Below are 24,267 nucleotides of genomic sequence, written 5' to 3' on the forward strand. Positions count from 1 at the left end.
CAATATGTATATAAGTGGAATTTTGTTTACTCCCAGTCAAGAGCAACCCTGTAGTGCCAAATAGACACAGTGATATATCTCAATCTACATATATATACTTTACCAATGACTATACCTAAGCGTATATACAGTTGAAAATGGGCCCCACCCCCTTGAGGGTCCCACCCCTTTTCCATATCAATCCTAGAAAAAAACTTTTACTTATCAATATACAAAACTTTGACACATGAGTAAACTTAGATCGAGACTCACTCAGGCTGGCACTCTCACGCCACCTAGTGGTCAATATAGAGAACAGTCCTTGTGTAACTTTCAGTTCAATATCTTGAATTTCAAGGTGAGAACTTGCCCTTTTTTGCCACAGCATATCCTACCTAACTAAACACCCCAGGGTCCTTGGAGCCCCAAAATCCATCAATCTTCTCACTGGAGGTGCAGTAACACAACAACTTTGCCCAGCAGTTTTCCTTCTTCATAGGGACAACCCTGGGGACAGGGTGCATGGCTGTATACAAACAGCACTTTTAGCCATGCTACTATGCAAGGGACCATAAACTTTGAAGAACTGTTCATCTTCCAGGTCATCCAGGTCCCCAGCCAGAGACTGGGGATAATTTTCCTCTGCAATGAAGGAACAAGACATGCTGAATTTCTGCAACATAGATCAACATGTCACTTTCCAGAGGGAGGTACACTGACAATTACAATACAGGCCAGCATGACTCGATTTTGGGGCACTCCTGGCAACTGCTGGTATTTCAGTACACAGTCCAGCAAGACAGCCGAGGATGTCCCCACGGTAACTTTTCTCTTTGAGGGTGGAGCAATCTTTAGCAAATCAACACGACTCCACCAACCCATATTTGTAATCCATAACGGTTCAGGTAACTTTCCACATTTACACAGGATTACCAGTAATATCTGGGATCAGGCAACTGTACAGATTTCCCACTTGTATCAACAGTAGTAATGTATTATTGGAGGTCCTTTTGGTTAGGCCTGCAGATGATGACACAGTCCGGGTAAATATGACTGCCGTAGTCCCAGGTCTGAGAAAAAATGGGGTATTTTTGAAATCGACATAAAGAGGAATTTTAAGAAAGCTCTGAATGGCAGCATCCACCCACTGTACTCTCTTTTCCTGGATCTCCTCTTCCAACTGAGTAGGTATATATGGATACAAATAACCAGCCACTTTCTTAGCAACAAAGCGCTGTAACTTGGACAGCCTAGGCAGTGTTTTAGGGTTTCCGAACCCAAGTAGAACACGAGTATTTGAGGCATGTTAGACCCGATGCCCAACAACAGTGTCAGGTCTGCAGAGTGAGCTAGCCAGTGGGGCTAGTTTAGACATAACAATCTTAGGCGCCCAATTTGCCCAACGTTCTTTTTCAAATGATTGGCTAGGGCACAAATGTGGTGCTGCACTAGTAGATAATTCAATCTTAAGGTTAGCAGCCTGCACAGAGAGGACATCATCCTCGTCGATATCACATGGTTGCTCCTCGTCACTATTAGTCCACTTTCCAGTCCATGACAAAGTGTCTGGAAACAGTTCAGAAATCCGATCAGATGGGATATCTGAATTAGATATAGTGGAGCACTCTTCAGCTGGAAGCAGGTTGCGCTTCAAACTAACAGCAGCAGTCAAAGCTACCTTATCCCCCTTGTTAGCCACAGGTTGTACAGCCCCCACTGGCACACTACTTTCACCCAATTCAGGCTTACCAGACTCCGGTGTCTTTCCCACTGGAGGTTCCCTCATCAGAGAATGCAGGTGGACTCAACCGTGGCCCCGAAGAATGACTGGAGCATATGGTCCTGGAGAAGTCGCAGGGGTGAGAAGAGCAACTTCTCGTATAAGCCAGGTGATGGCAGGGGGACTCTCAAAGTTTTCCCCCGCTGGGATGGCAACATTTCTATCCCACTCTGCCTGTAGTGTCCGCAGAGGTTGGGCTGGCGAGACTACCTCAAGTAGGGGTTCCCCTCAGCGTCCGCAGATGATCCAAGGCCACAGATTCATGGCCGGGCTGGAACATTTTCCACAAATCAGCCCAAGAGCTTCATAGCCTCCCTCAGTGTATAACGTGAGGCTACCTTACGATGTATATCTTACTCCGGTATCTATGTGTGCCCTTTGATCTGCTCAGATTGGGGCCGATACCCGAAACACACACCCTCCAATCTGCCATAGAAGCTCCAAACCGTGTTATCTTTTCAACAGCCGTAATACAACTCAACAGGGAGCAAAGGCGACACACGTGGCAGCACTTCCTTCTCCTCCTCTGCAGAGCGGTTCCTCCACCCCCTGCCAACGGATTGGTTCACTGAGGACTTCAGCGCCCACCTCCTTCCTTTCAAGGTGCGCCAAAACTTTAAGGGAGTCTGCCTTAACCCTTGCGGCGCTGGTGCAAAGTGACAAACGACCAGGCCGACACTCTCCCATGAACAATGAGACACGTTGGTTCTTCCCCACATATTTCACACGGATAATAACACAGTCTATGAGGAACAAAGATGCTACTTGCCACCTTCCCATGGAGCCAGACGAAGTCCCTCTGTAGTTGCAATTTTGCAGAGATAACGCCTTTTCCCCACACTGGGCGCCAAATGTAGTGACGTCCCCGACCCCCAGAGGCCTAATGGTGACCTCCAGAGTCAGGAAGAGCTGACATCAATCTTTACAGTGTTGGGTACTAGGCATAGTGTGTGTGGTGTAGATAGAGTAAGTTGGGCGCCAGAGACTTTGAGAATGCAAAAAGAGATTTATTGTCTCTTAAAAGAACTGGGAAGAGAGAGTTAGGGCCTGAACGCCCTTGGCAGTGCAAAATACTTGGCAGACTCCGAGACAAAAATAGGAATAGAAGAACAGCTATACAGTTCAAGGGCCTTTAAGTTGAATTGCAGCAAACTGTATCTGTAGAACGCTGTCTCCTATAGCAACTGATCTGGTAACTTCAAATTCAATACAGATCACAACTCACAGTATCCCGTTGTAGATCCTCTCACTGAGCTCCCAGTCTCTCACTAGACTCTTCAGATCCCAGCCGCCACTGGATCCCTTGAGCTCCTTCACAACTATGGTTTCCAAGTGTCACCCACACTGTGCCACTGGGTCCCTGACTTGGCTCTTCAGCTAACCTGCTGAAACCTCTGCAAGCGCCACCCACACTGTTCCGCTGGGTCCCTAGCTTGACTCTGCTCAAGTTTTCCCAACTTCTTCACCGTCCCTAGTGAAAAAGGCTGCTCTGGTACTTTTTCAGTCTCCACATAACTGGGTCTCTGATAACAGGAGAGATTGTCCCTTGCTGGCGACTGTGTCCCCTTTACCTCTGACTCTGGTTCTTGCTTGCCTCTGGCGACAGGAGTGGTCATCTCTTACTGCACCTGCTTCCCTTCACCCATGGCAACTACTTGGTTCTCCAGCCAGCAGAACCCCCTGCAACTCGGTTGGGCTCCAATCCTGAAGCCCCAACCCCGCGTTGCTTGCTTCCAACCTGTGAAGTCCCAACCGCCTAGCAGCCAAGTACTCCCAGGCAGGCCTCAGGCTTCTGGACTAGCAGCCGGGAGCTTTTCAACACATGTCCACCCAGACAGCTGTCCAGGTGGCACAGAACCCTGATCACCTTACCCCTTCCAAATAAATAGGCTCTCCAAGCAGGCCAAGGGCAAAGAAACCCCTTCCAATTGGCTGAGTCAACCCATCCACTCCTAGTCCGGATTTATTAAGCCCTTATCAATCTAATGCCACAGGTAACAATGCCACCTAGTGACGGAAGAGAGAGGTGCATCAAACCCAGATTTAGGAAAAGGTCAGTGGATCTTCCTAACAAACAGCCAGGCTGGTTACCGCTGAGCAAACTAAATTTGTTAGTCACTCTGCATAACACCAGGGTGCTGCATCAACATGGCAAACAAAGGCAACAGTCTTTTCCTAAACTAATCCCCAACTAAGGGTTGTGGCTTCCCCAGCGTACCTGCACAGGATTCAGTCTATGATGGTAGTGTCCAGGATTGGTAGCAGCAATTCCTATAGGCTGTAGAAGGGTCCTGAAGTCAGTTGTTAATGAACTGACACTTCAGTCTCAGTATATTCAGCAGGCTTACAGGACGGACTGTGTCAACAGTACCACAAAGATAGTAATGACAGCTAACAGCAGCAACCGCTTTCTGGGGTGCGGACCCCTGTCCCTTTTATAGTATACAGAACCAGTGGGTCAGACCCAAAAATGCCCACCAAGAAAGAACCAGGAAACACAATTAACACTAACCCTCCCGGCAGGGGCAGCATAAAACCCTACCTGCCTACATAACTTACAGACAGAGCCCTCCAGTGGTGGGCTGTCACCGCTGCTGACGCTCTCAACTGCACCTGGTCTTCCTTCCCTGTTCACACTCTCTGGCTGTTCGAATGGCCAGGTCGCGATGACATCACTCTCGTCCATGCACCATGGCAGCATGGCCCTCTTTGTATTTAAGGCACACTCAAAATACAGAGTGCACTGTGCATGCACGGCGCCAGTTTAGAAGATATTCACTGTACCTACAGGTAAGACTCATTATAAGTTTACCTGTAGCTATAAATGAAAAAAGCAGGGATAATACTGCTTTAAGCACTTCAATACAGGGCATTTTCACCCCCTTCCTGCCCAGACCAATTTTCAGCTCTCAGCGCTGTTACATTTTGAATGACATTTGCGCAGTCATGCTACACTCTACCCATATGAAGTTTTGATAATTTCTTTCCTCACAAATAGAGCTTTCTTTGGTGGTATTTGATCACCTCTGTGGTTTTTATTTTTTGCGCTATAAACAAAAAAAGAGCGACAATTTTGAAGAAAACACAATATTTTTTACTTTTTGCTATAAAAAATATCCCATTTGAAAAAAAAAAAAAAATAAAAATTCTTCCTCAGTTTAGGCCGATATGTATTCTTCTACATATTTTTGGTAAAAAAAAATCGCAATAAGCGTATATTGATTGGTTTGCGCAAAAGTTATAGCGTCTACAAAATAGGGGATAGATTTATAGCATTTTATTGTTATTTTTTTTTTTTTTACTAGTAATGAGGGTGATCTGCGATTTTTATCATGACTGCGATATTGCCGCGGACACTTTGGACACTTTGTACACTATTTTGGGACCATTCATATTTATACAGCGATCAGTGCTATAAAAAATGCACTGATTACTGTGTAAATGTCACTGGCAGGGAAGGGGTTAACACTTGGGGGTGATCAAGGGGTTAATTATGTTTCCTAGGGAGTGATTCTAACTGTAGGGGGAGGGGACTCACAAGGGGAGGAGACTGATCGGTGTTCCTCTGTACTGGGAACACACCATTGGTCTCCTCTCCTCTGACAGGACGTGGATCTGTGTGTTTACACACACAGATCCACGGTCCTGCTGTGTTCACAGGCAATCGCGGGTGCCCAGCGGACATGGTGGCCGCCGGGCACGCACATCGGGTGCCTAGTGACGTGGCGCACACGTGCCCCCTAGGGGCTCAGGAGGAAAAGACGTCATATGACGGCGGCCCACAGGGACAAAGGGTTCCTGCCGCCGTCATATGACTATGCGCGTTAGGGAAGTGGTTAAAGGATAAGTTCACCTCCTCAACATGTTACATGTTACACCAGCATTTAGAATGTAACATATTGGGCATCCACCAACCCCACATCCCCCCAATTCTCTCCCCTCACCCGATGTCACAATATGAAAACAGCGTGGCCATGTGGGGCTCTGCCGACACAACTGCAGACACAGAATGACAGAGTTCTGTGAATGATGGAACTACCTTCGGCCACGGCTTGTAGTTCTCAATGAACTGCGAGGGTGCCGGTGAGCGCTCTAATGCCCTGTACACACGGTCGGACTTTGTTCGGACATTCCGACAACAAAATCCTAGGATTTTTTCCGACGGATGTTGGCTCAAACTTGTCTTGCATACACACGGTCACACAAAGTTGTCGGAAAATCCGATCATTCTGAACACGGTGAAGTAAAACACGTACGTCGGGACTATAAACAGGGCAGTGGCCAATAGCTTTCATCTCTTTATTTATTCTGAGCATGCATGGCACTTTGTCTGTCGGATTTGTGTACACACGATCGGAATTTCCGACAACAGATTTTGTTGTTGGAAAATTTTATATCCTGCTCTCAAACTTTGTGTGTCGGAAAATCCGATGGAAAATGTGTGATGGAGCCTACACACGGTCGGAATTTCCGACAAGGTCCTATCACACATTTTCCGTCGGAAAATCCGACCGTGTGTATGGGGCATAATAGTCCATTGAGCTTCCTGGACTTCAGTAACAGCCTGCCTGTATCGGATACATGCACAGACAGTGTACTGATGGTCTGCAAGAGCCTGACATTGCACCCGCAATCTACTGATCGTGAGTGTGCAATATTTTACAGGCTATAATGAAGAAAAGGAATCTGGACAGCCGCACTCCCATATAAGCCTTTATTTCAGCAGATAGTCAAAGTTCATGTAACAGCAGAAGCAGGGTAAGACACTGACGCGTTTCACAACATCATCGTTGTCTAATCAGAGCTATGATTAAGCAACGATGATGTTGTGAAACGCGTCAATGTCTTGCCCTGCTTCTGCTGTTACATGAACTTTGACTATCTGCTACAATAAAGGCTTATATTGGAGTGCAGCTGTCCAGATTCCTTTTCTTCATTATTGTTTGTGCTGAGCCAGCACCTGTTATTTCCACAACGGGGAGGGCGTCACTCTCAGTTCACTACCTGGAGTGGTTCAACCTCTTCTTTTGTCCTGGATTAATACTTTATAGGCTGTCAACAAAAAATAAATAAAAATCAATGCATATTTTTTTAATATGCAAAAAATATGCATTTATTATTATTATTTTTTTACGTTGAACTTAGCATTTAGGAAAGCTTGATCTAAAGCAGTGGTCTCCAAATTGCAGCCCTTTGCTTGCTTTTATCCTGCCCTTAGGGCACTTTCATCCACTGATACCAACAATAGGGCATAATCCCCCCCCCCCCCCGCACTGACACCAATGAAGGGGCACAATTCCTCCCAATTACACCAACAATTGGGCCGAAGGACAACAGTGATGGGGCATAATTCCCCCTAATGACACCAACGATGGGGAACAATTCCTCACAATGACATCAACAACTGGGCCAAATGACACCATTGATTGGGTCTAATTCAATGCATTGTTTTTTCCACTGATGTCAGGACGTTTTCTACTCCCAATGACCACAGTCCAGCCCCCCTAAAAGTCTAAAGGACAGTAAACTGGCTCTTTGTGAAAAAGGTTGGGAGACCCCTAAACCATACCTCCCAACATTTCGAAATGGGAATGAGGGACACCTACTAACAAATGTATGTAGGCCTAGAACACGACCCCCCCTGCCACACCCCCTTAAAGGAGAATTAACCAAAAAAAAAAAAAGGTTAAATAAATCCACAAGGGCTTTTTTACCACTACTATTCATTTATATTGGCTTTTAAAATTTACAAATGCAGCAATTTAGAATTTTGTATGAAAGGTTTAGCAATGGGAAACACTTTTTGAAAGATAAAAAGTGCATTTTATATACAACTATATAGATCAGACCAAAACGAGGGACAAATGAGGGGGAAAGAGGGACAGAGGGACATTGCTCCAAATCAGGGACAGTCCCTCGAAATCAAAGACAGTTGGGAGCTATGCAATTCCCCCTAATGACACCAATGATGGGGCACAATTCCTCACAATGACATCAACAACTGGGCCAAATTACACCATTGATCGGGTACAATTCAATGCATTGTTTTTTCCACTGATGTCAAAATGTTTTCTACTCCCAATGGCCACAGTCCAGCCCCCCTAAAGTCTAAAGAACAGTAAACTGGCTCTTTGTAAAAAAAAGGTTGGAAGACCCCAACCTAGCAGTAAAACTGTGCCAGCAATACTCACTTGTGGCCACTAGATGGCTTAATGCTGTTGTGTCCACTAGCCAGGCTTGTCAGGATTCCATTTCTCCTATAATGGTTATAGGTCTTCAGTTAGTTAAAACAGATGTATTTATTTATAGATGTCGCTTCCTTTCTAATAAACATAATTCCCATTCCTATGCCAATTTTCAAAGCCACCTTGTTTTATAGATAGATAGATAGATAATTATTATTATTATTATTACATGGATGACAGATTGCTTTAAAAGAATTCCAGATTTTAAACATAAGATTCCATTTTTTAAAGCATCCATGCCTTTTGTGGATCCCAATTGTTCTCAGCAGCAATCTGCATCAAAGCCAGCCTGGCATTATCTCTTGGTAGGGGATGCCAAGCCCTGACGCATCTTAGTCTGGCCATCCCTGGCAGTGGATGATGCCAGTCCCATCAATGCAGTGCAGATCTGCTGGCATCAGAGGGGTTACTAGCCCAGCAGATGAAACCTTATCCAGCCTGTAGAATGGCATCCAGTGCACAGCCCAGTCCTGTACACATCACTAGCACCATCCATCCCTCCTGAGCTCTGATCACCGCCTCCTTTCCTCGGGGAGGGGGGACACCACACTCACATACACACACACACACACACACACACACACACACTGGCCGCAATCCTTGCTCTGTTCCTGCTTGAATGTGGAGCCTTCCTCATCCTCCTCCTCCTCCTCCTGCCTGGATCTGCACTGACCGCACCAGACAACATGGTCCCCTGCAGCTAGGACAGCTATGAGCTGTCACCCTGGGCTACATGTAGGACCCCCTCCAGCAGGTAAAGCAGCTGTGATCACAGGCCCCCTTTGTGCTCTCTGCCCCTCCATGCTGTCACTCTTGTCTCCTTTCCTTATCCAAATATTTCTCTGTGTTTCCATCACATTGCATTTCTTTGTAGGCAGCACTTGGCACACTTTGTACAATGAGGGGCTGTTGGTCACTGGACACTGTGTTGATTCCTTGCTATGCTGTCAGATATTTTATTTTTTTAATTAGGGTATAATCAGCTGCACAGAATTCTATGATGGCTTTAATCAGGCTTTATTATAGATGCTGTTTGACATTTGTATGATTCACACATTTTGCAGTGTAGGGATTGCAGTCTGGATGTTCTCTATGTAAACCGGTGAAGAGAACTTTCATATCACTGTCACCATAAACTCCTGGCTATCCTGTTTAGGGCCCGTTCACACCATGGCCGCTGAGCTGCATTGGACTGCATAGATCAACGCATGGGAACATAGAACAAATAGTTCTCTATGTGCGCTGTTCACACTGTAACTAGGGATGCACTGGGGCAGGTTCAGACTAGGAGGTGAACCCAATGGTCTGCAGCCACGGGCACGTATACAAGGGGCATGTAGATGTGTGGAATGCCCCAGCTGCAGATGATTGGCCCATGCAGATGACAGCTTCCTGGTGGGCTTGCACACGTGGGTTTGGATCCTAGTCAGAACATGTTCAATCTCATCACTAAACATAATGCTGCGTTCAGGTGGGTTGCGGCAGATTGTGTAAAAATGCAGACACGGCGCTTTTTTTTTAACCACCATGTTAGCGAATCTTATCGTACTGTAGTGATAGAGATGAATGAATTGTAATTTTATGACAAAAGAAAATAAAAGATAAGGCGTGTCTTATATTGTAACAAGGCACCACTCCTTACTCTCACTACACAACAGACACAAACCCGCATGCTAAGCCTCATTCATAAGAGCCATCTTTGCCTTCACAGGAAGCACAGGCAACTGCATGCAGGCAGTCCGCATTACGTCTATGGGATGCAGCGGCTGCATGGACACAGCGTCTGCTTCCAGTTTGTCAGCCGTGCAGGTGTGGGAGATTTACTAAAATTGGTGCACATAGGATCTGTGCATGGTAAGCAATCAGCTTCTAGGTTTTAGGCCCCTTTCTTACTGGCAGAGTTCACCAGCGTTTCTGCCTGCTCAATGGAGGATCTCTCCGCTGATCCCCGCTGAGCAGGCAGATGACAGGTCTGTGTCTACTCCGCTGATGCAGAGCGGACATGGACACAGTCCGCTATCCTCTATGGGCCTGTCCGTTTCCATTTGACTGTCAACCGATCGACCAGACAGATGGGGAACAGATCTAGGGTTGCCACCTCATCCCTTTAAAACCGAACACATATTAATTACACAGGTTCTGTGGCTGATTAAGGTGGTAATTAAACTCACTTAGGGCCTTATCTGCATTAAATTAGCCTCAGAACCTGTGTCATTCATATGTGTTCGGGTTTAAAGGGATGAGGTGGCAACCCTAAACAGATCCCCATCCGTCTATTTTTAGGGATCGGATGTTGGGTGTCAACAGACACATGTTCATTGACATCCGCCGCTCCATAGGGAGCAAAGGATGGTCCGATCGCTCTGTCCATGTGAAAGGGGCCTTATTGTAAAAGCTTAAAGTGATTGTAAAAGTTCATATTTTTAAAAAAATAACAAACATGTTATACTTACCTGCTCTATGCAAGGGTTTTGCACAGAGTGGCTCCAATCCTCCTTCTCTGGGGTGTCCCTGCGGCGCTCCTAGCCCCTCCTCTTCTTCGAGTGCCCCTACGGAGAGCCGCTTTCTATGGGGGTACTCGTGCAGGCGTATTCCCGAGTCCTGCTGCTGCGTTCATTGACACAGACAGCAGGACTTGGCCCCGTCCCTGACTCCCGTGTCATTAAATTTGACTGACAGCAGTGGGAGCCAATGGCTGCGCTGCTATCAATCTATCCAATGAAAACTTTGACGCTGGATTGATCGGGTTCAGGTAAGAAAAAGGGGGGCTCTGGGGGGCTGCTGCAGCACAGAAGGTTTTCCACCTTAATGCATAAAATGCATTAAGGTGAAAAACCTTAAGACTTTACAACTCCTTTAAAGCTGAACTCCAGCTTTTGATACACTTTGCTGGGCCAAACAAACTATGTCTCTTACTAACGTGAAGCTGCTGGATGTGCGACTGTATGTAGCTGACACTACATACCATACAGCATACCACACTGTGTTCTGGGATCGAGCCGAGACTTCCTGTCTCATACCCAGAACACAGTAGAATCTATCTGATTGGTGCTCAGCCATTCAGAGAAAGCGATGTATTCTAGCAATGAATACAAAGCTTCTTCTGATTGGCTGAGTCAGGGAGGTGGGCTGATGATGTCACAACCTCATTTTTTTTCTCACTTCAATGTTAGAATACAACCCTTTCTCTGAATGGCTGAGCGCAGATCAGATAGACTCTACTTTTTTCCGGGTATGAGACAGGAAGTCTCGGCTCGATCCCAGAACACAGTGTGGTATGCTGTATGTAGCCTCAGCTACATAAAGTTTATACTGTACATCCAGCGGCCTCACATGTTAGTGAGGGACATAGTTAATTTGGGCAGCTATAAAGTGTATCAAAAGCTGGAGTTCAGCTTTAAAGCAGAATTATAGGCAACATTTCCCTTCACTTCCTGTCCCATAGCCAAACAGGAAGTGGGAGAAAATCTCTGCAAATTAAGGGAATTCCCCCAGGTCACCAGAACTAGTGTTCCCTTTGGAAAATTTCCCATCTCTAATGCCGCGTACACACGATCGGACATTCCGACAACAAAATCCTGGATTTATTTCCAACAGATGTTGGCTCAAACTTGTCCTGCATACACACGGTCACACAAATGTTGTTGGAAATTCCGAACATCAAGAACGCAGTGACGTACAACACGTACGATGAGCCGAGAAAAATCAATAACCAGTGCGGCTCTTCTGCATGATTCCGAGCATGTGTGGAATTTTGTGCGTCGGAATTGTGTACACACATTCGGAATTTCCGACAACGGATTTTGTTGTCGGAAAATTTGAGAACCAGCTCTCAAATTTTTGTTGTTGTAAATTCCGACAAAAAATGTCCGATGGATCCTACACACGGTCGGAATTTCCAACAACAAGCTCCCATCGAACATTTGTTGTCAGAAATTCCGATCGTGTGTGCGCGGCATTACTTTTCTGGGGACAACATGAAATTTGGGATTTTCTTTTACTTTCACTTTCAATGATAACGTTAAACAGGACAAATAGAGAGGGTGAATCTCCTTAACGGGGGCACAGACAGCAATAAAAAATGACAAGCGTTCTAATCCTCTTGCACTTTATCCAAAAAAAAAAATGCCTTTAGTTATACTTTAATTGAAGAAGTTGAGGTTAAAAGCTGATTGGTTACTATACACAGCTGCACCAGATCCTGTGTGCACCAGTTATAGGGCCTTTTCACACAGACGCCTTCAGTTCCGATCAGCAGAGGATCAGTGAGCTGATCCACTTCTAATGGGAGCAGAGAAGAGCAGGGTGGATGACAGGTCCCTATACACCTGGACAGACCCCGCTCTGCTTTATTGGCGGCCGGGTGTAAACAGACAGCTGTCTCTGATCCGATCTGCCCAAACAGAAGAGGATGCAGTCCTCCATTTAAATTTTTTAGCAGGCCTGATCTAACCCAGAGGTAGACGTGTGAAAAAGGGCACAAGTCTGTTTACACCCACCAGTCCATAGGCATGCATGAATCTTCCGATCGGGTCCTCCTGAAAAACTGACAGGCAGACCTGATTGGATCTGCCTTGTGAAAGCCCCCTTGGTAAATCTCCCTCATTGTCTACATTCAGGGACACGCACCCACACAGCTGTTGAATTGGGACCAGCAGTTGTGTCCATGCAGCCGCTGCATCCCAATAGACATGAATGGGACTTACATGCGGATGCGCAGAACACCTGTGCATCCAGAGTGGGCAAAGACAGCCCTTCACATGGGTCAGGTGTACACATAGATACGCCCATGTGAATGAGACCTAAAACATTCCTTTTTAGCATGTAGGATCTTAAAGCATATTTAAACTAAATTTAGTATATTGCAGTGTTCCAGTACTTGGATATGGCTGCTGAATTTTTTTTCAAGCTAACATTTCAGCAAGTACAGTAAATACCCGGTGATCCTTCCAAGAACAGTGTGCTTGTAACATCCTGTGGGCTGAACTGAAATCGCAGTGTGATCATTCTTCCAATCTATCTTCCGTAAACTACAAATTCCCCTGCCCCCCAGGTAATATAAAGAGAGGAAGAGGTGTTTGTAGTCCAGATCATGAGTTCAGGCTAGTGCAATAACTATGGCTTCCTCCATAGATGCAATGGAGGAGTAGTGTTGTCACTCTAAAACAGGAAGTGTGTTACTGGTAGGATTACCAGGTGAAAAGACCTAGTAAAAGAAAACAAATGCAGCCACTATAGCTAAAAACGGGTACGCTATACTTGTATTATATTTTTGGTTTTGGCTTTAGATACACTTTAGGGCTTGTTCACACTATGCCCATTCATCTGCATTTATCTGCATAGGTCAACCCAAGCTCAGTGCATGGGCACATAGAAAACAATTGTTTACTATGTATCCTGTTGCCACCAAACTGCTGTGTTGAATTGAGCTGTACAGACATGCTGCGGTGTATAAAGTTGAGTGAAGTGTCATCATGTCACACCTCAATTTAAAAAGGAAAAAGTAAAGCATACTATGTGTTGTAACAAGGCATCACATAGCCCCTGCACAATGCGCACCAGTACGCACACGTGCCAGTGAGCCCTCAAATATATATTCTCAATTTATGCTGCTGCATCACAAGGATAAAAATCCTTATTTTAAGCATGTGCAAGTTTCAGATCTCATTGGAGTCAGCCAAAAATAACTGTCAATTTGTTTTTTTAAGAATAAGTATCTTCATTTTGGTGCTGTAGCTTTGTGAACTCAACCTATAGGGGACCATTTACTAAATTTGGAGCAAACAGAATCCAGAGCATCTGTGCATAGTAACCAATCAGCCTGTAACTTCAGCTTGTTCACTTAACCTCCCTGGCGGTATGATTATTTCAGATTTTAGGTGCTGGAAGCGGTACAATTATTTTGCATGGAAATTTGGCATTTTATATTGTAGGCCTGAAATTCTTAGGAATAACTCACTTAAATCTGTCCAAACAAGAGTCTAGTAGACATCCCGGGTATGATAAAGTTTGAAAAACGAAATAAAAAATTATAATATAATAAATAACTATAAATAATTATAACAAATAATAATATAATAATAATAAAAATTATTCAATAATGTAATCAAATCAAAAACACTGAAATTTCCTACATTGCAGAATTGTCGCCGTTGTCACTTTTAGTGTTTGATGATGAATTTCCCCACAAATCACTATCGCTCAATTCTGCAAGTGATTCTAATTTATTATCGCTGTTTTCTAGCTGGTCTAAAAGCACTTTTGACGTAAACTGACATTTTTTGGTTGCTATAGACAATCTCCAGTTCCCTGGCAGGAAGAATAGTTATATAATATAAAACTGCATGCAGGACACTGGACAGACCACTAGGGACAAAGGGGATGTGTAATTATTTGATACAGTACTGTAATCTGTAAGATTACAGTATACTGTATGTATACTGTGGTTTTTACTTTTTTGAATTTGGCGCCGAACTCTGTCCCCGTGCGTTGCAACACTCGCAGGGAACGGAGCTTGGCACTGTGAATCAAGCGAGACACAGCGGCTCGCAGATCACAGCAGGGAGACATCGCAGGATCCAGGGGACAAGGTAAGTAACCTCTACATGGATCCTGCGATGCAATCCCGAGTCTGGCTCGGAGTTACTGCTTTTGGTACTGAAAATCCAACCTGAGTCAGACTTGGGAATACCGCCAGGGAGGTTAAGCTTTGAAAAAGAAAGCTAGAAGCTGAGTGGTTTCCATGCACAGCTACTCCAAATTCTGGATGTTCCAGTCTTATTAAAGCGGAACTAAACCCATCAATTTTTAACAGTTTCAGAAACCAGTTACATTCTCAGCATGTGCCTGGAATGTATCTGTCACATTGGTTGTGCTCTCAACCAAACTGACCTCAAGTGGCTGCTGTCATAACTGATCACATGTGAAGCACCATGGCAGTTGAGGATCAAACAGAGGTCAAGATGGCAGCTTACTTGGCTGAAAACGATAGGAGGGTTTATTTCCACTTTAAATTCCCCTCTTGGTATGATTTATTCAGGATTAAAAGGGGTTACTGTTTGGCCCTGTTCACACCTAGACATATGCGATCAAGGGCAGAATCGCCTCGATTCTGCCCACGATCCCTAAACGCTCTGCAAAACTGTCAAATCACACCACTCTTGTTCAGGTGCCTTTCATTTTCAATGGCGCCTAAACGTGAGTGCGATTCTGCCTGCGAAAAGGAGCAGGAGCTTCATTTGGGTCACAAACTTCGCACAATGTGGTTTGCGTGATTGCAGCGCAGTTTATCACACGGCAGAATCACACCCGTATTTAGGTGCTATTGAAAATGAAAGGCACCTGAACAAGCGTGGTGCAATTTGTCAGTTTTGCAGAGTGTTTTGGGATCGCGGGCAAATGCCTAGGTGTAAAGGGGGCCTTATCCTGTGTGAAGGGAGTCTTGTCTTCTAACAATTCATAGATGGAAAGCTTTCAGTAGAGGAAGGGAAATAAAAGCTATAAAAGTACAGTATTTTCAAAGCCAGAACATTTCATAAACAAAAGTTAAACACTATTCATAAAATATCTTGAACACTTTATTTTTTAAAAATAAAATAAAGTGTTCAAATAAAGCGTATAGGGGTGTACAGGCATTCTAACACTCTCACCCAGTCTGGCCCTATATGATCAGATTGGAGAACATCGATATGTCTGTAGGCCTCTCCACAATCCTATTCAAAGCCTGTTTGAGGAAATGAAAAGATATTTGGCCGGGATGAATGAGACAGGCAGAAACCCTCAGCACTCCGTCCTCCATAGGTCGAAACATCACCTGATGGGAACTTGTATATTTCTACAAAGATTGTTTGGTGTTGTATAGAGTATGCCTTACCAGCCACTTTTTAATGTTGGTAGGGGTGGGGGGTCATTTCTTCTCTAGTCTTATTAAAGGATATAGAAGCCACATTGCTGACCTCCTTACTAAAATGCTAGTTGTCTGGCTGTCTCTGGTTTAAAGAGCATATAAAAGCAATACACACATTTCACTGAGCTCAGGAGTAAATAATTTTGCAGTGTGCAGGGGTCAGGAGAAGGCAATGTGGAGACTGCAGTGGTCAGGTCTAAGTAACATAGCCTAATAATGCACACATATGCTTCCAAAATATGTCACCGTCTCACAGACACACATAGACCTCAGTACAAAGGATCATTATTAACCTTAGAAAAGAACAACTTCTTTAACAGCAGCTGTTGAAACAATGCACACTTTGGTCAGGACTAAGTAGAGGGATGGAGGAGAAAAAGAGAGGTAGAAATTAAAAGTCAGCAGCTACAAATACTGCAGCTGCTGACTTTTAATATATGGACACTTACCTGTCCAGGGAGCCCGCCATGTCGGCACCCCAGCCGATCTTCGGATTGGCTGTCGGGTACAGCCGCCACAATTCCTGGTAAAGGAACCTGGCAGTGAAGCCTTTTGGCTTCACAGCCGGTTCCCTACTGCGCATGCGCAAAGCGCGTTATGCTTCCTAATTTGTCCGGCGGTGGAGGAAGGAAGAGGGGTCCGAACTTCTGAGGGACTGGGCCGCAGCCCCGTCTCCCAGAAGTGGGGAGCGGTACCTGTGAAAAACAGGTACCCATTCCCCCCTCCCCCCTGAAAGGTGCCAAATGTGGCACTGGAGGGGGGAGGAGACGGAAAAGTGGAATTCGGCTTTAAGCCTAGTACGAACTAAAAAAATTTTTTTTCGCTCAACCTAACGGGCTGAATTAAAAGAAAACTGACAGCTCAGGTCAGAGCCACTGTGCTAACACTCTGATGTTAGCACAGCGATCTCCCCTGCTGTTCTGTTCGGTCATCGGGAGCTGGCTTCTGTCGGACTGGCTGCAGTACACACGGGTCGAATATCAGCCAGTTTCTATTGAACTGGCCGATGCTGCCAGACAATTGTCCCGCGTGTACTAGGCTTTAATCACCAAGCTTGTTGTTCCCCATGCTCAGTCAGCATACCAGCAGCCACCATCTTAACTGACTTGACACCTGCAATCTACAGCTTTGAATCTTCTGCTGGTGCCCATTTCTCACACAGTCCCCACCAGAGTCGGGCAGCAAGCAGTCATTTTAAATCTGCCACCCTCACATATATTGCATCTTTGTTCTTGGGTTTAGTTATCCTTTTAACTTTTGGACAATAAGGCCTTATTCACATGGATACTGAGGCTTGTAGTTTGTGAATGTGCTGTTTGTTTATGTGACTTGACAGCGCCTCCAGGTGCTCGTGCAGACAGCCCATTTAAGTGTATGCGGGCACAGCGGCAGCATGGAGGCTTGTCTTAATTTGACAGGCCTTCAGTCTTCTGTCTGTTTCACTTCTATTCAAGATAGATTGACCCTCTCTCTTCTTGTCCTGACAGTGTTTTACTAGACAGGAATTGAAGAAAACTTTCCAACAGCAATACAGACAGAAATAAAAACTATTTTATTTAGTAGAGTATCAGGATGCTGGATCCCCTGTCAGGTGTTTATTGCTCTCTGTATTGCTGTTGGAAAATTGCCTAATTTCCTGTCTGGTAAAACTATAGTTAGCAGGACAGGAAGTGAGAGGGAAATCTCTGTAATGTAAACCCAGATAACCTTAAAAACCAGACAGGAATTCTAATTCTTTCCTACTCCTAATTTAAAATTGAAAAAAAAGGTTTTGCCTTTACAAACTTTTTGGGCATTCCAGTTTAAAAGGTACCTGTGCCTAGATAAATATGGTGGTTGCCATTGCTGACCACTCCTCCTGCAAATGCTAGCTGCCTGGCTATCATGCTGATCTGATTTCAGTACTTTCAGTGAATCAGTGAATCAGAAAAAGCATACTTATGAATAGTTCAGATTTTGCTCTGAATTCACTTGTTCCTTTTATATTAACCACTTCAGCCCCAGAAGGTTTTACCCCCTTCCTGACCAGGCCATTTTTTGCGATACGGCACTGCGTTACTTTAACTGACAATTGCGTGGTCGTGCAAAACTGTACCCAAATAAAATTGATGTCCTCTTTTTCCCACAAATAGAGCTTTCTTTTAGTGGTATTTGATCACCTCTGCAATTTTTATTTTTCGAACTATAAACAAAAAAAGACCGACAATTTCTTCACCAGTTCAGGCCAATTTGCATTCTGCTACATATTTTCGGTAAAAAAAATCCCAATAAGTCTATATTGATTGGTTTGCGCAAAAGTTATAGCGTCTACAAACTATGGGATAGATTTATGGACTATTTAATTTTTTTATTGTTTTAACTAGTAATGGTGGCGACCAACGATTTTTTAGTGGGCCTGCGACATTGCGACAGACAAATCTGACACTAGGTGACACTTTTTGGGGACCAGTGATGCCAATACAGTGATCAGTGCTAAAAAAAATGCACTGCCACTGTATAAATGACACTGGCAGGGAAAGGGTTAACATCAGGGGCAATCAAAGGGTTAACTGTGTTCCCTGGGTGTGCTTTCTTACTGTGTGGGGGATAGTCTGACTCGAGGAAGAGACACATCTATGTTCCTGATTAGCAGAAATCACGGATCTCTTTCTTCCTGTCTGACAGAACGACAGTCTGCCTTGTTTACATAGGCAGACCGCCGTTCTGTCTCTCCAGTGAACGATCATGCGCGCCCCAAAGCCAATGGAAGAAGTCATGTACAGGTATGTGATTTTACACTTAAGGGCTGCCCTGCCGCAGTATATGTACGTGGGGCGGTCCTTGTTAAAGTGGTTGTAAACCCTTACATATACCCAGCGAAAGGACTGGCCTCATGTGATGCACAAAGATGAAACAAATCCTCCTACATAAGTTGTACCTGTTTATCTGCGGCATTCTCTTCTCTACATCCATTTAAAGTCCAGAATTTATAAAGTTTGTCTGAACTGTCAGAAAAAAAAAAGGGGTGGAAAGCTGAAGTTACACTCTGCAGAGCTCAGTGAGGAGAGCACTGAAAGCTGATTGGAGGGAAGGGACATACCCCATTTCACACAGGACACAGGAACAGAACTGAGGCTGTCAATCAGCTGGAGCTTCCTCTCCTATCACCTTTTTTCTCTTGGTGTAAGGAAAACTTGTCAGAAGTGACCAAAGCAGCTGACAGAAATGACACTTAGTGGTCCTAATTAGGACAAGTATACAATATAGAGGGATATGCTTTGTTTACATTTCATGTCTGAGGTTTACAACCACTTTAACATTATAATACATGATAAAAGGGGAACACCGGTAATACCTGGCATCTGCCTACCACCATCCCCTGAAGCTTCTCCCTGGTACTTTTTTTTATACTTTTATAAACTTGTTTTTCTTCTGGCAGCTTGGACTTCCAGGACTGGGGGGGGGGGGGGGGGGGTTGGACCCATAGAAAAATATTTAAAGTGGAACTTTAGAAAGAAAATTAAGTCCTGCTAATTCACTTTAGGCTGGCCCCTTTTGCGAGCACACAATAAAAATAAGTGCCTATAAAATACAGGAATGCACTGTCTCACCCAATTGCACACATGCTCAGTTACTCTCTATTCTCAGCACTGTGCCTAAATTTAGAGCCACTAGAGGCCGATCAGCTGACAGCTTTACTGATGCTGTGGGGGGATGATGCAACAGGGATGACACCGATTTTGCTGAAGGAAACACAGATTAGGAATAGAGAAAAGAAAAGCAGGAGAAGTGATAGGACAAACTCTGCTGCCAGGGAGACACAAAAGAGTTAAACCTACAAGAATAGTGTCTGATTATCTCACCTTTCTCCTACATTGTTAGCTTGCAAACTTCACTGTAAATCTTCTGTAAGCCATCCTTTCTGCCTTAGCCAAAACATACATTCAAGACTGCAAATGTACATATTTTAATTATAGTAAGGGCTCATTTACACTTGCTTTGGCTTCAACACACATTAACCCGCCTACCGCTTTAGTATGCTTTGTTGATGTGTATTTAGTGCTTTGGTGGTGCTTGGATGATACTTCAGTGGTGCTTTGATGATACTTCAAGCGAGCTTTGTCATAGACTTCTACGGAGGCTTTGAAGAAGCTTTGAAGCATCACAAAAGCGACATGGGGTATGATTTTTTAAGCGAAACCAAAGCAAAGCAAAAGCAAGGTGTAAACAGGACTGTAAGCTAACCATTTTATTTAGTGACAGGGGCTTTGACTTGCGTTCACAGAGCTTCAAGAAAGATTGTCCGAAGCCTTGTTTTAAAGCAAGTGTAAACTAGCCCAAAGTGACATATTTTTGACAATAAGTAAGTGACTGCTCTGGGCTTCAACAAAATGGCGACCTCCAGCTAGAAGAAATAGGAGTAATGCTGGAGGCAATTTACAGCACACACACATTTTGGTAACATAAATATTAATGTGGAATCAAAGTTCTTTTGTTAAAGAACATCAATAGCTATCAAAGCGTTTTGGGTAAAGGTCTACGTTATGAGTAGAAGTTTTCCTTTTAATGTCTTCTGTTTTTAAGTTGAACTCTCTGTTTCCCCAGTCAATGATCTATCCTACTCTGGACATAATATAAACAGAGATGTCTTTGACTTTTCATTTTCTACTCTGGTTAGACAATATTTATCATATACACGATAACGCTGAGATGGTCCACTCTCTTGGGGGGGCTCAAATGCAGTTCTCAACATCACCAAAGGTCCACACATAATATTCAGTGTCAGACAACAGACACAAACAAGATATAACCAGAGACTACGGACATAATACAAGAGATGGTCTGAGTCTGCAGACATGAAACAAGAAGTGGTTGAAATGGTGAAGAAAATCAGTCTGCAGGGGGCCTGAACGATGCACAAAAAGTGCCAAAGGACTGCATGTGGCCCTCAGGGTCTCTGCTAAAAAAATGTTTTATTTACAAGTTTAAAATGATTTAAACTTGTAAATAAAAAGTACCAGAAAAAGCCTGGTCTTCAAGTGGTTAATGGCTCTGAATGCATCGCTACATCACAGATCTGTACACAGCTGTGTGCATTGCCCCATAGACAACTATTCATCTGTTTCCATAAAAAAAAAAAAAGTTATGTGCCTAAAAATGCAGCCTTTCTTTTCGCCCCTGTGCCTTAGGCTAAGTTTATACTTGTGGCAGACGTTGCCGCCCCTCTGAAAAGCGATCCGATCCGCAGTGTTTAACAGATGGTGAGCAAGCAATATTTCACTTCCCCAATGCCTGTTTTAACCCTGTAAATGCTATTACACAACCACATCCATTGCACAGAGTTATAAGGTGGTTGCATGTGTGGCCCTATTCATTTTAGTTGGTGGTGGTACTGCCCACTGAACATAACAGAGGGATCATTTTCCCTTGCATTTATACAACCCTGTCAACTGCCTTTGCAGCTGAAAGCCAAACTTTCAAAAGAGTAGGTTCCACTAACCCCCCCCCTTATAATTGGAATGTCTTTTTTTGGGGGGGATGGTACCTGATTTTGACAGGTACCTGCTCCCACTTCTGGTCAGATCGCCACATAATCTCTTGGGACACTTCGCAAGTCCCAGGAGACCAGCAGAGACCCTAGAGAATAAAATGGCGGTCATTGCCCCTTTTATTGGCTCACACGGTATTTGTGCAGCAATTTTTCAAACGCGTTTTTTTTTTCCATTCGTTTCATGCATTAAAAAAAAAAAAAACAGTTAGCCCACTTTTTTTGCATAATGTGAAAGATGATGTTACGCAGAGTAAATAGATACCTAACATGTCACGCTCAAAATTGCACCTGTTCGTGGAATGACACCAAACTTCAGTACTTAAAAATCCCCATAGGCGAGGCCTTAAAATTTTATACTGGTTAAATGTTTTGAATTACAGAGGAGGTCTAAGGCTAGAATTATTTTTCTCGCTCTAACGTTTGCGGCGATACCTCACATCTTTTACATAAGTGGGCGCAACTTACGTATGTGTTCGCTTCTGCATGCGAGCACACGGGGACAGGGGCAAATTAAATTATTTATTTATTTTTTTATTTTACTTTTTACATTTTTTTTTTTTTTTTGATCACTTTTATTCCTCTTACAAGGAATGTAAACATCCCTTGTAATAGGAATAAGCATGACAGGTCCTCTTTACAGTGAGATATGGGGTCAATAAGTCCCCACATCTCACTTCTAGGCTGGGAAGCCTGAAATAAAAAAAAAAAAAAAAAAAAAAAGAGCTCAGCTTCCGAGCCAAGGTGGCGCCATTTTTTCAAATGCAGGGGCTTGGCATGACGCCATAACATTGCGCCCAGCCTCTGAATGATCATAGAGACTCCGGGGACCATCTGGTCCACCAAAAATCTCTATTGTCAGCCTCTGGCACCAGCGGTTCCCTTCTCTAACTCACCGATGGCAGGGGTGAGTCGGTAGAAGCAGCGGGGGGAGATGTCCCCGCTCGACGCCTCCAAGAACGATCAAGCGGTTGAACAGCTGCTATAATCATTCTTATGGTGTGAGAATCACTGGCGCTAAAAGAAGATATCTTGATATCTGTAGCTGCAGGCATCATTCAGATATCATCGCTCAAACCCGACAACGTCATATGACGTGCGGTGGGCGGCAATCGTTTAAAGAGGATTTCTGCCCCCCCCCCCCAAAAAAAATACTGTAGCTACTGACTTTTAATATCAGGAGACTTACCTGTGCAGGGTTCCCGCAATGTTGCCACCCCAGCCGATTTTCGGATTGGCTCTTGGGGCTGCCACTGCCATTTATGGTAAGGGAAAACGGCAGCGAAGCCTTATTGTATCAGTACCAGGTGACAAAAGAAACATTTGAAAGCGGCTAGTACTTTTGCTTCTTTTATGTTCTATTATTTGGTATTATTTTGTTGATGCTGTATACACACTATTGTGTTCTGTGAATTGCACAATTTTGCACGTTTACAAAATGCGCGAGAACAGCATGTCATGCTTGCGGTACTATTCCTTGGCAATGGCACCCCAAGCACGCTTTTTTTGCAAAATGCGCAAAGCTTAAAAAAGGTGTATGAGCTGCTTTGGTGCATGTAGGGCAGCCTATTAAAATGAATGGGCTGCTCTATGTGTGCAGTGAGATAATGCTCAAAAACCCGCATATCGCGCCTCATAGTGTGAATGGAGCCTTATAGAGCAGCGTTGTCTTGTGTGACGCCATAGCCAGTAATTAATACAGAGAAGATTAAGGGCCAGTTCACACCATAGAAACGCAGTTCGGATGTGTTCCAGATGCTTTTCTACATGTGCGTTTTTTGCATGTTTTTGATGCCTTCCAGTGCATTTTTTCCCCCTCTTTTTTTCTTAACCTTAAGCCCGGGTTCATATATGTGTGATCTCAGACATTGCATTTGATTTCCACCCGCACAGCAGGTGCCGATCACATGCGATGTCTGTGCAGTGCGAGTTCAGCCATACAGTTCTATGGTTGACCTTGCATTGGATTCACATGAAGGGAATTTTTTTCCCCACACTAGAATCGGATCGCATGAGCGTTCTCACCCAAATGATCGGATTCATGTGTGAGTTCACAGTACGCACTGGGGGTGTCATTAACAATGTATTGACACCCGCAGCGGTTTGCAGAGGGCAGTGTGAACTGCCTGCGGAAGAGATGTAAGGCTCGATTCACACCTATGCATGTTGCTTTTGAGCGTTTTTGGAGGTTTTTTTTTCATGCTTGGCACGTTTTTGAGCCGCGTTTTTGCCGCGTTTTTGCCGCGATTTGCGTTTTGCGTTTTTTTTTTTTTTTTTTTTTTTCATTTTTTTTTACAGTCTTAAAAAAAAATTACAAAAAAAAAAACATAAAAAAAAAAAAAAAAAAAAAAACGGCAAAAACGCACCAAAAACGCATCAAAAACGCTGCAGAAACGGTGCACTTGCGTTTTTGATGCTTGTCCATTGAAAACCATTACATGCAAAACGCTGCTTTTTGCATGAAAAAAAGTCCCCGACCCTTTCCAAAAACGCAGAGATACAAAAAAGCATTGATGTGAACATGTTCCATAGGAACCCATGTTAAAAAATTCCCGTGCATTTCTGCAAAATGCATCAAAAAACGCGCTAGTGTGAATGGGGCCTTATGCGGGAACCAGCACTGTAATCATGCTGGTTCCCACATCGCACATACCGTATGTGAACCTAGGCTAAAAAACATGTGTGTTCCAGTGCGTTTTTGGTGCATTTAGGTAGGTTCCAGTGCATTTTTTTATGCTTTTTACAGCGTTCCAGTACAGTCCAGTGCAGGAAAAATGCAGCATGTTCTACTTTTTTTTCTGTAACTGGGATGCCTTGGAACTACAAGCAG

General features: G+C 44.1%; 2 protein-coding genes across 3 annotated transcripts in view; one reads left to right on the top strand and one right to left on the bottom strand.

Moving 5' to 3' along the window:
- The window catches only part of LOC141103462 (putative 3-phosphoinositide-dependent protein kinase 2), a 33,987-nt gene extending 25,300 nt beyond the window's left edge, over window positions 1–8,687 (bottom strand). Inside the window, exons 1-2 of one of the 2 annotated variants that reach the window (XM_073593083.1) lie at window positions 8,593–8,687; window positions 7,951–8,016 (exon numbers count right to left, since the gene is read on the bottom strand). The gene's annotated coding sequence lies outside the window, so the exon portion shown is untranslated. Of the gene's footprint in view, window positions 1–7,950 lie in introns of both variants that reach the window. The other variant, XM_073593082.1, reaches the window with a different exon arrangement.
- Window positions 8,449–24,267, top strand: part of TLCD4 (TLC domain containing 4) — a 129,716-nt gene continuing 113,897 nt past the window's right edge. Inside the window, exon 1 of the mRNA XM_073593080.1 lies at window positions 8,449–8,758. The gene's annotated coding sequence lies outside the window, so the exon portion shown is untranslated. The remainder of the gene's footprint in view (window positions 8,759–24,267) is intronic.

This window comes from Aquarana catesbeiana, linkage group LG07, assembly GCF_042186555.1.
Source record: "Aquarana catesbeiana isolate 2022-GZ linkage group LG07, ASM4218655v1, whole genome shotgun sequence".
In the NCBI taxonomy this organism is placed as follows: domain Eukaryota; kingdom Metazoa; phylum Chordata; class Amphibia; order Anura; family Ranidae; genus Aquarana; species Aquarana catesbeiana.